At 38.4% G+C, this 15,782-nt stretch overlaps 1 pseudogene; it reads right to left on the bottom strand.

Annotated features, from left to right (window-relative positions):
• Positions 1-697: 697 nt before the first annotated feature.
• On the bottom strand, positions 698-1,114 carry LOC149155145 (putative sugar phosphate/phosphate translocator At1g12500 pseudogene; annotated as a pseudogene).
• Positions 1,115-15,782: the final 14,668 nt, after the last annotated feature.

Genomic DNA, 15,782 nt, shown 5'->3' with positions numbered 1-15,782 from the left:
TGAACTCTGAGCTGATGGTGGAGAATTCGAGGTAAGGGCCCATAAATGAAGGGGACACCTTCCTACAAATCCTCTAGCTTGTCTTCCTACGAATTTGGCTGCCAAGTGCTCATTAAGACCTTCAATTTTGTCTCCAAATTGACCAAAAAGGCTACACAAAGCACCCATTAGACTTGTTGGCATAATGACTAACCAAATTCACTCTATTAGCATAAAAATAATCAAAAACATGCAATAAACCAATGAGAATGGTGGATTAAGTCAAACTAGGAGGTTGAATGAGCCCAAATAATTGTACATTTTTGGGGCTCATCATCACCCCCCCTACTGAAAGTGTTGCTCATCCTCTGAGCAACCAATCTCTCTCCTCGTCTTTGATGGCCCTGGTGGCTTCTTCGGCTAACATCTCGGCTGATTTCTCCTTTGGCTTCCCTCTTTTCAAACTTCCTGTAGAAACAGTTCTCTGTCTTCCTGTAGAAACAGTCTGCTAACTTCCTGTAGAAACAGTCTGCTAACAGTTCTCTGTCTTCCTGTAGAAACAGTCGGCACTGTCTTAGCCTGCTTGGCTGAGGGTGCTTTTCCTTTCAGCTTGGTTGTGGCATCCTTCATCTTCTCGCCCTTCGGCTCTTCTTCCTCACTGTCTGCTACTTTTCTTAGTGAATCCTCAGCCTTGTTATGAGTGCACAAGTATATGCAATCATATGGAAGAAATGGTGCCCTTGGCATTCCCTAAAACCTGCAACGTGAGGGCACTTGTATGTCTTGTAACAAGAAAGTTGGTTAAATCCACAAGATAAGCCATGGTCATGTTTCCAAGCAACAGGAATATGATAAAGGTGTTTTCTCTGGCTTTTTCAATAGCAATAGCTAATACATTACCCTCCACAAAAAGAGTAACAGGAAGCAATAACAGCGCAACAATTGGTGCCATGTACATGAGCAAATTCATAGAGTGAAGCTTCTCTACCTCAGAGATAAGCAGGAGCCCCTGAACAACTGATTTCAATGCTGTGGCAGCAGTTGATCCTAGGCAAACCAAAAAGCCAAAAAGGTGGAATAATGGCTCACTGTTTCTTGCAATAACAATGCCAAATACCACAGGCACCAAGGCCATATACCACAGAAGACTCCCTCTTACATGTTATTATAAATGCAAAATATTGTTGTGAAGAAGGGAGTTGTTGCCCCAATAGGTTGATTGAAGGAGACTGACAAGTAGCGCAGAGAAATATTGCCACAAACAACCGAGAAGGAGAAAATGAAGCTCAATGCCAATATCTCAAGAAACTGTCTCCTGGAGACGATGAACTGCATTGGTACAATCTCTAACTATGAAATTGCCAGAAAACCATAAAATGACAGGCACACATGTGCAACATTGTGAGGAATATTGGGTATCTGCATCCAAGAAAACTGAGTAGGCATTTGTTAAGCAATAGCACACCAATATTGGAAGAGTACCAAGCTGCAATAATGAGAGTTGTTGTAATAGTCTGGGACACAGGAAATGCACCATATTTTCCTTCTCCTGTTGGAGTTGGAGGTATGTCAATAATTTCTTGTTCAAGCTTTGGATTACTGCCCAAGCCTTTTTGCTTCTGCTTCAAGTTGTTTAGCAAGCTCCTGTTTTTTTGCGTGAATTTTCTGCAGCTATGCGCTCTTCTTCTTCAGCTTTGGCTTTCGCTTGGGCCTCGGCGAAAACTTCCTTTCTTCCATCTGTTGGAATGGCACTTAAAAGCTCATAAACTGGCAGAGAAGGTGCAGAAGGGCTGGCTGCAACATCAATAGTCTTGTTCTCTGAGATGGAAGTGTTTGCGAAAACCCCAGCTACCACAGATGCAACTTGTGTCTTTGAAACCTTAAACCATGGAATGCAATGCTGAATTTGCATTGATTACTTTGTTGTTTACGTCTGCACTTCCTTCTGCCTTAAGAACAAGGTTGCAGTCTTTCCCTGAAATAAAATCATCTGTGGAACTGGCCTTCAGGATAGTGTAACTTAATCCCATTTCCACAATTCTTTCAGTAAGCTCTGATAATCATATTTTTGATTTTCCAAACAAGTTGCTGAAAAATGAAGAGATTCCATCAAGAAATTTGAAGACCCTCCATCAGATTCGTAAACACAACAATATGATTCACATTTGCTAGCTTGGCTTCTTCAATAACGTTCAAAGCATCAGTTGTAGTAACTTTGGAACTAGGTCCATCCTCTGTGGGTCCTATTGATACCACTGCTTTATTGGCATTTTTGATGGCTTTAGCTGTGGATTCAATATCCTCAAAACTGAATTCTACTGCATTAAGATGCTTGGCATCCTCTGCAGCAATTATCTTTCTCGGGACTCCAAATTTGTCGAAGAAAAATCCATTTTCTCTGCTTTTGAAAGCTGTGTCGTACTTCCTGTAGAAGACCCACCCGTTTTCTGTAGAACACCCTTGCATAGGTGGGTTTTTAAAAAAAAATGGCCGAGAAAGCTTGGTGGAGGATGACAAGTTAATAGATTGTGGAAACTTCAGTTGACGATGTGGCAAGTGCAGATGAACAACAGTTCGTGAGTTTCAGCCGAGCGGTCTTTAGTTGCTACGTGATTTGTGGTGAGATGGCAAGAACATGAGTTGGCCATGCAGACAGAAGTGTTGTCACGAACTGCATGTTCTACTTATTAACTGTATGCTTTCTTCTTGATCCGCTGCACTGGAGTTCAAGCAGCTGACACTAACTGTTTTTTTTTAATTTTCATGTGAGTCACCTGTCCACATGTACTGCGTGACTGCCGGCTGAGTTCTAGAGAAGACAATCAGCTTAACCTTGATAATTCGTGGCTTAATCCCACCATTCCATTAATTCGTGCAGTTTTTAAATTAGATTTATGCAATAGAGGAATGAGTTTCAGTCACATACCTCGAAGTTGAATGGCTGCCGTGAGCTGTTGTGCCCTGTCATTGCTGCATGCATTGGTTTTTCTAATTGCATGTGGCTTGGCTGCTAATCTTTGATTGCTTTTCCTTGTGTAGGTGTCCTCTGGCTGGATCTGAGCTGCATGCAATTGTTTCCACGTTCAGATCTGCACCTTCAAGCTGCTGTTGCTGCATGGTCACAAAACCAGAACTTGTTTTCGCCATTGCTCTCAAACGGTAAACCGGATTGATCTGAAACTTGGAGAGAATGTTCCTATCATCATTATGCATCTCCCATAGCAAAATCGTGATCAATGTATGCACGGATTTTGAGAAAACTGGAAAATGGCTGAAGATTTCAGAGCTCGATTTCTCAGAAACCGTACATCAGAATCGGCTGAAACTGCTTGGGTAGGTTACCATCACTCACATGCATATCGCCATGAAACATGTTTTGAAACGGATGCACGAATATGGAGAAAATGCAAAAATGGTTGATGGTGATGGAGGCTGATTTCTTGGAAACCGTGCACTGGAATTGCATGGAACTGCTCAGGCATGTTGCCATCAACCTTGTACAATTCCCCATAAAACGGTTTGTCAAATGGATGCATGGTTCTCAAGTTATGGCAAAAACAAATTTTGTTCTATGTATTTTTGCTTCAAGGCTTTTTGCAAGTGGTTGCATGGAAGGAAAAACTGAGCTTGAGCTGTGATGCAGGTATGGAGATGATGGAGGAGGAGTTAGAAGATTGCATGAGGACTTCTGAACCCTCGAGGAAGCTACCATGTTCGCCAAACCACTTTTTGAAATCCATGTCTAGTTTCCCACAATTTCTACAGGAAGTTCCTGTATAAGCACAATGAGAAGCACAATGAGGTGGAAAAAATGATGGAGAAAGGCAAGGGATGGACACACAAGTGCTTGTAGGCCTAATCAACAGATTCCCACCATCAGATTCCATTTTAGACTTAAATTTGGTTCGTCCAAAGGTTCTACAGGATGTTTCCTGTAGAAATACAGAGCTTCCTGTAGAAGGCACAAGAAAAATTCCTTTAACCTTGATTTGAGTGCTCCTCCTTTCATGAAACGTCCTTCTTGCAACCTGCAATTAGCCAATGGAAATTAGTTTCATTTTTTTTTTCTTTTTTTTTTTTCTTGAAAAGCAACTAGGGCGCCTCATGGAGGTTTTCACCCTAATTGCCTGCCCTGGGCACCTCCAAGGAAGGTTTTCACCCAGGGATCTTATTCCCTTTTTATTTTCTCTTCTTTCCAACCCATTGACCGTCTCATGGAAGTTTTCAATCAATGAGCCAATCTAAGGCGCCTCCAAGGAGGTTTTCACCTTAGATTTTTATTTTTCTCTTATTTTCATTTTTTTCTCTTTTTTCTTTTTTTTTTCTACCCTACCCTACTTGAAAAACAAAATCATTTTCAAGTATAAGAATACTTCCAATGGAGCCATGTGCACATCGAGATTAGAGACAAAATGATGTGAAGGCTCAAAATGCATGCTTTGACAGGTATCTGGATCTCAGAGACCAAATTATCCGGCTTTGAAGGGATCAAACATAACTGAGGAAGAAAGTACCGCTGCAACTTAGTGACCTTCTGAAACCATATCTCAATATAGCTTTGATATCCTTGGTCGTCTTGCTGATTTGGATCATTCTTCATGTCACCTTCTATCATGACCTTCTGATCTTCCTCTTGAGTACATGGAGGATTTGACGATAACCATGAGGGAACTCTCTCGATCTCTGATTTAGATCTCTTCTCTTCATCAAATGCAGCCCATGGTTCTTTGATCTCCTCTTTTGAATCTTCTTTTGCTGGATGCGGTCCTTCAATGCTTGCAACATAGTCTCTGCTTTGCAACACTCTTCCTGAGCTATGGTGAAGATCATTGAGCTCAAGAGGAGTTGTTTGCATATGTTGTGCCTCAGATTTGCAATGGGGTTGAGCTGCTCCATTGTATGGCTTTGGAAATGGTACGGGTAGTTGAGTGGAGGTGTGAAATTGAGGTGGAGATGGATGGCATTGTGGTTGGGTAGGCATTTGGGGTTGCCTTGGTGGAGGAGGAGGCGATGGTTGTGGATGAGCAGGTGGTGGAGGAAAATGAGCGGGATGAGAGTTGTACTGGGGCCTCCACTCTTGATAAGGTGCATTCCACTGAGGCTGTGGCTGAGCATAAGAGTGAAATGAATGAGCAACTGGTTGGGCATAATATGGATCTGTGAAGGAACAAGGAGGAGGTGTGAACCAGGAAGGATGAGCAGGGGGACCCCAAGAAGGCATGAAAGTGGCTTGATAGGGGTCATAATAGGTCACGGGTGTCCCTTGCAGTTCCTGCTGGTAAGATCTAGGTCCATGTGGCCAACTTTGGTTCATGTAATAGAGTGATTCAGTGGCTCCTTTGGCTCTCCGATATGCAGCTTTGAATCTGGGTAAGGAAGGGCACTGATCTGTAGGATGGTATTCTTCACAGACAAAACACACTTGTATGGAGTACAATGGACATTCGTTCCTAGGATGCTTTCTAGTGCACCTAGGACAAAAAATGACCAAAGCCCTCTTGGCTTCCTCTTGCTTTTGTTGGATCCGCAAGGTATCTAGTTGCATGGCAAGAAAATGCCTCATATCACTCTTGAAATCTTTGATCTGATTTTCAAATTCATCTTTGGACAAGATGTTGCTCCCAGCATTTCTGCTTGTAGCCATTCGCTTAGAGGAATGTTTTCTTCTTCTTCTCCCCTTGAGGTTCTTCAAATATGTCTTGTTGTCCACCTAAGGGTTCTTTAATCACAGCCATCGAAGAAGAGAGAATGTTGGCTATGTGAAGCAGTGGGGGTGTTGTGCAATCATTTTTCTAACTTATCTCTACTCCTACAAGGCATGAAATGAAATCCTTTTGGTTGATTTTTGCATTTTTCTTCTTGTACCTGCAAAACTAAAATAGATTGAACTACAACTAACTATCTTGCTAAAATGAAAATGCGGAATTGAAATGAAAGAAGGAAAGGACTAATCTATTTTGCTCAAATGAAATTGCAAGAATGAAATGCTAGCCTACGCTTGCGGAATTGAAATGCTAATCTACGCTTGCAGAAATGAAATTGCGGAATTGAAATGCTAATCTATGAAAGTGAGAAATGCTAATCTACTTTTTCATAAACGAAATTGCATAACGGAAACGAAATAAACTACTTAGAAGAAGATTGTAGTGGAAAATAGAAGAAAAGCAACAATCACTAATACTCTGACGCTTGCCCAGCAACGGCGCCAAAAAGATGGTGGGCTCCAGTATTGTAGCAATAATGCTACAACTCTTGGAGCTTCCTTCTCTAATTTTATCAACCCGGTAGTTCGTAACAAACTTGGAAGCGACGGTGCTGTATGCACAAGTACTAGCTCTTGTCGTAGCTGTCACTTGGTCAGCTGGCACAAGTCCGCTAGGGCTCAAGCAAACTTCTATATGTTCTCAGAAGAAGCTTTCTAAATGATGAACGAAGGCTATCTCAAAGGAAATCAACCTACTTGCGGAAAGAAACTGAAATCCAAAAAGAAACGCAAACCCTAGAAAACCCTAATTCTACCAACTAGTCCTACTGATGCAAAGGAAAGAATGCAAACTATGAAAAGAGATGCCATTACTTCTAGGAAGGTAAAATGCATGTGTCTAAGTTATCACTATCTGAAGAAAACATCTTTTTGTATTTTTTCTTAAGTTGTTGAAATTATCATGCATGTGCTTCTAACTAGTTTTCCACTGTGCAGGGATGGATCAAGGGATTAAATGCTTTGGGAAAGGTTGGGATGGTACAGAGAGGGTCTAAGGGATCCCTAACATTCTTTCTGAGAGTTTCACAAAGTCTGGATGCCATGCAACCGTGTTTATGAACTTCTACAGGAAGTCTGCAGGGGTTTCTACAGGAAGTTCTGTAATTCTTCTACAGGATGTCTCGAAATGGGATTTTTGAGGATGGGTGATTGATGGAAGATGCATGGATGGTTATGGAGGTAGGATGGGGGTCTGAAGTGACCCAGGAACTGATGGATGGAGTGGTGAGATGATAGGTGGAAGGCTGATTTGGCTTTAAGGTAGTTGAGACAACAATGGAGAAGAAGGTAGGGTTACGTGGGCAAGAGGATGGGTGATGAGGAAACAGACTTGGTGATGGAGGAGCTGATCTGGATGAGGCTCAGATGAACGAGGAGGTGATGAAGGTGCCCTGCATAGTGTTTACCTGATCAAACCAACTACATCTTGCATACAATCAAAATATTAGATGATCTATCTAACAGCGTAATGAGATCAGTGAACAGCAACCTTATTCATGACAAGAATCACGTACAACATGTGAACAAAACATTATCAAAGAGATATAAACACATGACTAACCCCTGCCAATCCATCCTAAACATAAAAAGCTACTTCAACCATCAAAAGCAACCAAAGTAACAAAGCACGAATTAAATCTAAAGAGCAGACTTTATTTTAAGAATGCAGCGAACACCATAAAGATAAACAAGGGAGGTCCTGGGCGCTTGAGATGGGCCCAACCCCAAGAGCTACAGCCTCCCAAGAGAGATTTAGAGCTGGTGGAAAGCTGGATTCATCTTTATTAATCAAGAATGAAGAGCTACATCAAAACTGTCCACAAGGAGAGCTTGAGAATGAGCTGAAAGCAAAACTAATCTATTGCCTACAAATCGAATTACAAAATGACTACAACAAGGCTAAGGAATGACTAACTACTAGCTACTATCTACTGGCTAACTAGCTAACATCCACTGGCTACACTGGCTAACCCAAATGAGGCCCTAAGCCTTCTTATTTATACAATTTGAGGACCCAACAGTCCTCCTAAAATTTAGGGACTCGGCTGCCCAAAACTTGGAGTTAACAGCAGTCCTACTTGACTTGCTTGGCTTCCCTTGTGTTGATTGATTCGGTGACCCTTGAACTCCGAGCTGATGGTGGAGAATTCGAGGTAAGGGCCCATAAATGAAGGGGACACCTTCCTACAAATCCTCTAGCTTGTCTTCCCACGAATTTGGCTGCCAAGTGCTCATTAAGACCTTCAATTTTGTCTCCAAATTAACCAAAAAGGCTACACAAAGCACCCATTAGACTATTTGGCATAATGACTAACCAAATTCACTCTATTAGCATAAAAATAATCAAAAACATGCAATAAACCAATGAGAATGGTGGATTAAGTCAAACTAGGAGGTTGAATGAGCCCAAATAATTGTACATTTTTGGGGCTCATCAATTAGCATGGTTGATCTAGGTTGACCATGGTTGGCTATGGCTAAGCATGGTTGACGATTGATAATAAGGTTGTTTATGGTTTAAAATGTGTGACAATAAGTGACAATGTTAGACAATGTGTGACCATGCATGACCATGGTTTAGTTTGTTTAACCATGTTTGACATTGTTTGAGCTACAAAATATGCCCCCAGAGATTATGCTAGTTGCATTTTTGTGTCCTCCAAACCTATTAGTATAAGTAAATCCAACACTAAAACTAGGATAAGCTTAAATAACAAACTTCCAGAGGAAATCATCCTAGATAAACAAATGTCAATGGAGTACAAATGAAATATTGATTCAATTTATAATCATGAGAGCACCTTGCAGAGCTAAGCCAAATTCAATTTAATCATTTTCAATTTTGGTATGGATTTTCCTTTGATCTAAGTTCTTGTTTATTCACATGACACATCAACCACTCTGAAACTTGTGCATGTGCAACGAGAAAGAATGGTTGCACACCAAATAAAAAATGAAGTATCATTAATTGGTGATGACCATGAGGATCTGTATCACGACTTCGATTTGATGGCTAGGGAGTTTTGTGGACACAACAATACTCTTTCATCTTCCGCTTCCTGCTAACAACATTATCCATCCAATTTAAATTTCTTTCATGGAAGCAACATGTACATTTAGTTTCCTTCCCGATCCATGGTCTATATGGAAAAAGGAAATTTAGGAGACATCATTGTTAATATAATGCAATCACTACATAAATTTTCATGATTTGGGTCTATGTTGTTGCTACCGAGTTCAGATTCAGTGAAGTATACAAAATTATTAAGGTGCACCTATGAATCACATGAATAGATGAGTTCTAGGATGAGCATCACTCCAAAGACTATATCCTGCTCCAATAATTGGTTGGTCGTAGTCCATGCAATACTGTTGCATCCACATTTCCCCAAATATGTTGGAGGAAATTTCAGTGTTACCCATCCTCTAAAGTCAACAAGAACTATAAAATAAATGAGATTTGGTCTCTAGAAGTTGTCGAGTTTTTGTTGTTGGGTGTGGAGCCTGATTATCTTCTTTATTTAGAGGTATCACCACATTGGACCCTAGTTCGTAATGTGGCAGTGACGCTACGTATAATATTTGTGCTACAAGGGGGGCGGTTGTGATCTTTGGGAGCGCCCCCCTAGTGGGGAATCGGGGGTAGCGCCCATGAAGCTAAAAATAGATGTAAAATTTCCTTGTAAAATGTTCTAATTTCGTAGTCAATCTAGGTTGTTCATTAGGCAGAGATCTGATGGTAGAAGTTATGTTTAATTTAGGGTTTTTTTCCCTAGAAGGCAACCCCTCGCTATATATCATGGAATTGTATTACGTCTATGTAGATCTGTATTCTTAGTGAGAAATGAGGTCATCCTTTTATGAAAATGCACTCCCCATTGGCTCATTGCTATATAATTCAACTTCTGTGCAATAAATGGCCACATTGTGTCACTTGATGTCTACCATTCTAGGAGATGCACTGGGATGATCTTTTGCTTGGATATGTGATCATGTGTTTGGCACTAGACTCTAATTATTTAGCATGAAATAGGTCCATATCACACACAATTTACTTTTACCAGCAAGATAAAATCACTTATGATATGGAAATTTTCTTTAAAAACAATATAGGTAATGGTCCTTGTAAGTCCAATTGAAAATTTTGTAATCTATTGCTCAAAGTCAGTATTCTGTCTACAAGTTTGGTTCTTCTTGAATCCCCTTTACTAGTAACATTCATATCATCCAAAATAGTATAACCCTCAGCTACTTCTCCAAATTCTACAGGATTTTATGTCAGGAGAATACTTTCACAATGATCTGTCCCATCCAAAACCGTAGCATCCTGTTCCATGACACACACATGGTCTCCAAGTGGGAAATGCAGTGACAAATATTCAGTCTCTGATGTCACATCAATTTCTATAAGCTCAAGATTTTTCACTAGGGTATCATATTTTGGTCCCTCGGCATGTTCAAGCCTCTTCAATGGATTATCCAAGGAAAGCTGTTGGTTGCACACATCCTTGTCTTCTAGAAGAGATTCATTCATACTTAAACAAGGGGATATAGTGTAACATTTTCTAAATTCCTGAAATTTTGGATTGAATACTGGAGTCCAGGCCAAATCAGGTGCTTAAACAAGGAGATATATTATATCCCTTCGTAACCTCAGGGATCCTCAATGGAGCATCAAATTGGGAAGGTTCCTGCTTTCTCACCACAATCTGTATATTTTCTCCAACTTTGAAATTTTGGGTCTCTCCAACTTCCTGGCCATTGTTTCCCTCAATTTTGGTAGGGTCAATGAATCACTCATGCTTTTCGTTGTTGTCCATATCAAACAATTGTTCTCTAATTGGACTTGCATCAGTTATGCCATCAACAATAAAAATTCTTTCCTAGCATGCTCCATATTCAACTTAATTCTTTTCCACAACTATATTATATCACTCTGTAACCTCAGGGGTCTCCAAAGGATTATCCAATCGGTAAAGTTCCTTCTTACATGCAGCTTCTGTAACAATCTCTGAGATATTTCCTATAAGAGAATCAGCTATACCGTAACAAAATAATGCATCATTACTCTCCATAATCTTGGTCATTTCTAATGGATCACTAATGTCAAATCCAAACAAAGAATTCAAACAAGGAGATGCACTTGATATCGCTTGAGTCACTTGATATCTACCATTCTAGGAGATGCACTGGGATGATCTTTTGCTTGGATATGTGATCATGTGTTTGGAACTAGACTCTAATCCGTTGGCATGAAATAGGTTCTAGAGGGGTGTCATGGAAATATGATTGATTATCCTCTGAACATCTCAAATCTCCACAAATCTGCGCATAGGTATAATATTAAGCCATGATATTTGTAGCTTGGGTGTTTGAGAAGTATGAGGCATGAAATTAGCATTATTTGGTTTAATCCCACACCAACATTTACTCATGAATTGATGAAACCAGAGCTCATGGGCATTCACTGCATTGTCATTCATTTGAATTCACTTATTCCATGTGCGGTTAACTATATTGGAGGGTTAAACATAATTCTGGGTTTTTATACCCTCTCTGCCACCAGTACTCTACATTATTTTATGTCTTTTCATTTTCCAAGCATATTTTAGGGTTCTTTATTGCATATTGGTGCTCTTCTAAAGCAGCACACCTTTATGTATATGGAGACATAAAGGTAGTGGTTCACCATGTGGTCTTAAGTGGAGATTACCCATACTCTAACAATTAATCAATGCTCAAGCACAGATTTAGTGGTTGGGTTGTGTTTCATGGAGTAAAAATACTTATAAACGTGGAGAAAACACATCATTACTATAAATACATAGGAAACCCATATTTTTTCTTGAAGAATAATACCTAAACAAGGGAACAAATCAGTATTGTCTTAAGAATTGATTTTATTTTGAACAGTCTCCTCAGCTATGACTGCTTTTTCAAGAACAGATTCATCCATACCTGAACAAGGAACACATCATTACTGTCGGTAAGGTTGGGCTTGTTTAATGGAGTATTGAAATCATTATAGAAAAGGGCACGCACCATTAAGATTAATACTAGGGGAACTAGAACAGAGTCAAGGCATTCATGAACTAGCGAACACATCAATACTGCCTTCAAAACTGTTTGAAGAATCAACAATTTCATGAGCTGTGTCTGGTTCTGTTTCTTTATAATTACATGAACAACTTAATTTCTACTTTGAAGTATCGCTCTCTATTTGTGTGTAGACATGAATCCAATCAACCTTGTAATGAGATGACTCACTTGCATGCTGGGAAACACTAGGCATTGGCTCATACATACTAGAGACACTGTCCACTTTCGAACCATACAATTCATAAAGGCCATAAAATTGTTTTTCATTGTCTGGACTTTGAATATTGAAATTTGTCTTCATGAACTTCATCCTCAATAGCTGATTTATGAGGTTGTAGACCACCATCTAAAACTCAAATATTCTCATAAGCTTCTTGAGGTCCATTATATGATGAATGAATCAGTTTATGATCTCCAAATTTCAAAGAAAATGCATTAGACAACATTGGACAACCATCATTTTGGTTACTGTTATAATTCTTATGTGATTTTGGTTCTTCATCATCGTGAGTTTCACTTTTTTAAACCTGTCCAATTTGCTCTTCTTTTTCAACTACATGATCTTGATATCTTTCAATTGCATCTGAATTCTTAAACCCATACTCGTGAGTTTCATTATTAACATGTGAGATGGGATTTTCTTGAACATAAGTAGCTGAAATGTACTGTATGGTGCATTCTTCACCATCTTGAACTTCATTGGATGATACCTCCTTTCTAAATAACAATTCTTTCTTGTCAATGAAAAAATGTCTCCTTTCTAATTAAGACAAGAAAAGGAATTTTCTTTATGTATCCCATGGAGTATAACCTTTTATATGCAATTGTGTCTTATAACATACTATTGTTGCACCCTAACCCAACATAGAACATTGTAACAATCCTAGTTCCTTTGGGTGTGTTTTGAGAAATGAGGTCATCCTTTTATGAAAATGCATGCCCAATTGGCTCATTGTTATATATTTCAACTTTTGTGCAATAAATGGCCACATTGAGTCACTTGATATCCACCATTCTAGGAGATGCACTGGGATGATCTTTTGCTTGGATATGCGATCATGTGTTTGGCACTAGACTCTAATTCGTTAGCATGAAATAGATTCTAGAGGGGTGTTATGGAAATATGATTGATTCTCCTCGGAACATCTCAAATCTCCACAAATCTACGCATAGGTATAATACGAAGCCATGATATTTGTAGCTTGGGTCTTTGAGAAGTATGAGGCATGAAATTGGCATTATTTGGTTTAATCCCACACCAACATTTACTCATGAATTGATGAAACCAGAGCTCATGGGCATTCACTGCATTGCCATTCATTTGAATTCACTTATTCCATGTGTGGTTAACTATATTGGAGGGTTAAACATAATTCTGAGCTTTTATACCCTCTCTGCCACTAGTACTCTACATTATTTTATGTCTTTTCATTTTCCAAGCATGTTTCAGCATTCTTTATTGCATATTGGTGCTCTTCTAAGGCAACACACCATATCGCTTCATCTACCATAATAATTCTTTGGACTCCGAATAGTAGTTTCCATGCATGCTTAATATGCTTCATATACATTGCTTTTCAAATGTTGATTTCATAGTTTAATATAAACTGGTGATAATTTATTTAAATATTTTATATACAAAATGATGCTTGTTTGTTAGGAACACTATTCATTTTTTGAGCACCATATATGAAACCTCATTGGTTTCAATCCATAATTGCAGAGAGTCAACCAACCAGACTTTCATTTAATTTTCTAAAATCTCTCACTTTAATCCAGCTTATGAATGTTGTTATATAAATGATCGAATAGACACTAACTGTGGCAGCAAAGTATCTTGAGGCATTATCTGGGTAGCGAATCATCCTTGAGACATTATCTGAGGCATTGGCCTATCTCTAAGGCATTATCTATAGCAGCAAATTAAATCTGAGGCTTCACTATGGCAGCAATATGTCTATGAAGCAATTCTGAGATAGAAAGATACCTCTAAGGCATTGTTGATGACAATATATCATCACTGAGGTATCAATTGTGGCAATGAACCACATATAAGGGATTGTTTGTGGCAACAAATCACCCCTAAGGTTTTTATGTGTCAGCAAATCATCTTGAGGTATGGTCGGGGGTTTTGAGGCAAGCAAAGTCTGGTTTGGAGTTGATTGTGGCTGTAATGAGATAGTGAAGTAATGTTTATAGGCATCAAGGAGATATTCTACAGAGATTACTTTGCATTATGCGTCAACAATTTAAGACAATGCATTACCCTTTGCAATATAATCTAGAGAACTCCTCAATGAAATTAGTATTACATGCATAGAAGTTTAAACCAACATATTTTAGAATAATTTTATGGTTTTACACCTTGTCATATATTTCAACATTTATTTATGTGATGATCCTAACTAGTGTCCACAAACTTTTCTTCGCAAATTTCTGTTACATTATTCTATACAAAATGGCGAACCAGGTATTTATGTTGCTTTTGGTATTTGTATTATTTATGTTGTTGATTTAGTTAGAGGTTGGATTTGTTTTTAGAAATAACTTTAAAATGATACTTCAAAAGTTTGTTTGTGACTAGTTAAATGCTTGTTGGAGCACTCTAATAAGCTTGCCTCAAAGTGTTGGACAGATCTTCAATGCTCACTCAACACATATTTGGTGTTACCGATTGTATTTTCTTATTGGTTTTTTGATCAAGGTTTTCTTATTTTTATGTTATTATGTTCTTTCTTAAGAATGTACCCACGGGTGTTACTGATGCTACTATGGGGGATTTAACGATATTCACTACTTTTATGGAAATGTTAACAAATGCACGAGGGCAAGACACTGCTATGATGATGCATGAGGTAAACTTGAATATTGTCTTTTATATCTTCAATTATCTTATATTCCTTATTATATTATGCTAATTTATGTTTGTGGAATGTAGGCAATCGTTAAAGTCATTCCAACCCCTATAACACCTTATAAAACATCTAAAGTAATGATAGTGCTAAAACTTGATCAATATTTTTGTGCATTTAGTTAACTTATTTCACTATATGTATTTATTAATATTTGTGTTTCTACTAATCGTGCATTTTGTTGGCATGCATGATTCATTTATGCCCCTCAATACAACCAATGTTGGCATGCAAGGATCATTAATTCCGCCATATACATCTAATTTTATGCAAGATGTAAGATTCAACCATTTATTTATGTGAGTTTGATTATGTTATTTGTTGAGAAATCGAGGGCATATATTTAATAAAGATTTTGCACAATGACTACATGATATATGAGGTGTTACGAAGAGCTACATCATGCCTTCAAATGGATCACCCCATCTGTTTTTTTCTTCTTGTACATACAATACTATTTTAACAAGTAACCCAAGCAATATATTATTCCAAAACATGATGTCAAGTTACTTTTTTAGGGTTTTTATGTAATCAAGAGGCATTTTTAGGGTTTCTTAAATTCAAACCTTAGATCATACTCTTTTCCCTTTATGTCATTCTAGAGTTTATCCCATGCCCTAGAAATCAAATAATCGGGAACAAATACCTTAAGATTAAGGTTTCTACATACTAGGTTATTTCTTAAAATATAAACCCATAAATTCAACCCTACTACATCTTATGATGGACCCCTTAAAAGAAAATTATTATACATACCTCATGGACACCTATCTGTGCTGATTAGTATTTTGGTTGCCATGATTATTTGCAACTTTACTATACATTTCATTAATCATTTTCCACCTTCATGACCTTCTTTTAATGAGTCTTCTGAGATATTATCATTCTATAATGGGACTTGCTTCTTCATGTGTTCATGAAACCCATGCCTCCCAAAAAGAGGACAAAAAGGATTGATATGTGTTAAATTTTAATAACTTGAACGTGCATCGCTCTAGCTTCTAAGGAGTGCACTAGGTTGTGAGGGT

The sequence above is a fragment of the Pinus tabuliformis genome, chromosome 9 (assembly GCF_031772625.1).
Source record: "Pinus tabuliformis cultivar Carrire ecotype Pingquan chromosome 9, CPIR1, whole genome shotgun sequence".
In the NCBI taxonomy this organism is placed as follows: Eukaryota; Viridiplantae; Streptophyta; class Pinopsida; order Pinales; family Pinaceae; genus Pinus; species Pinus tabuliformis.
This window is presented reverse-complemented; position numbering and strand designations above follow the sequence as displayed.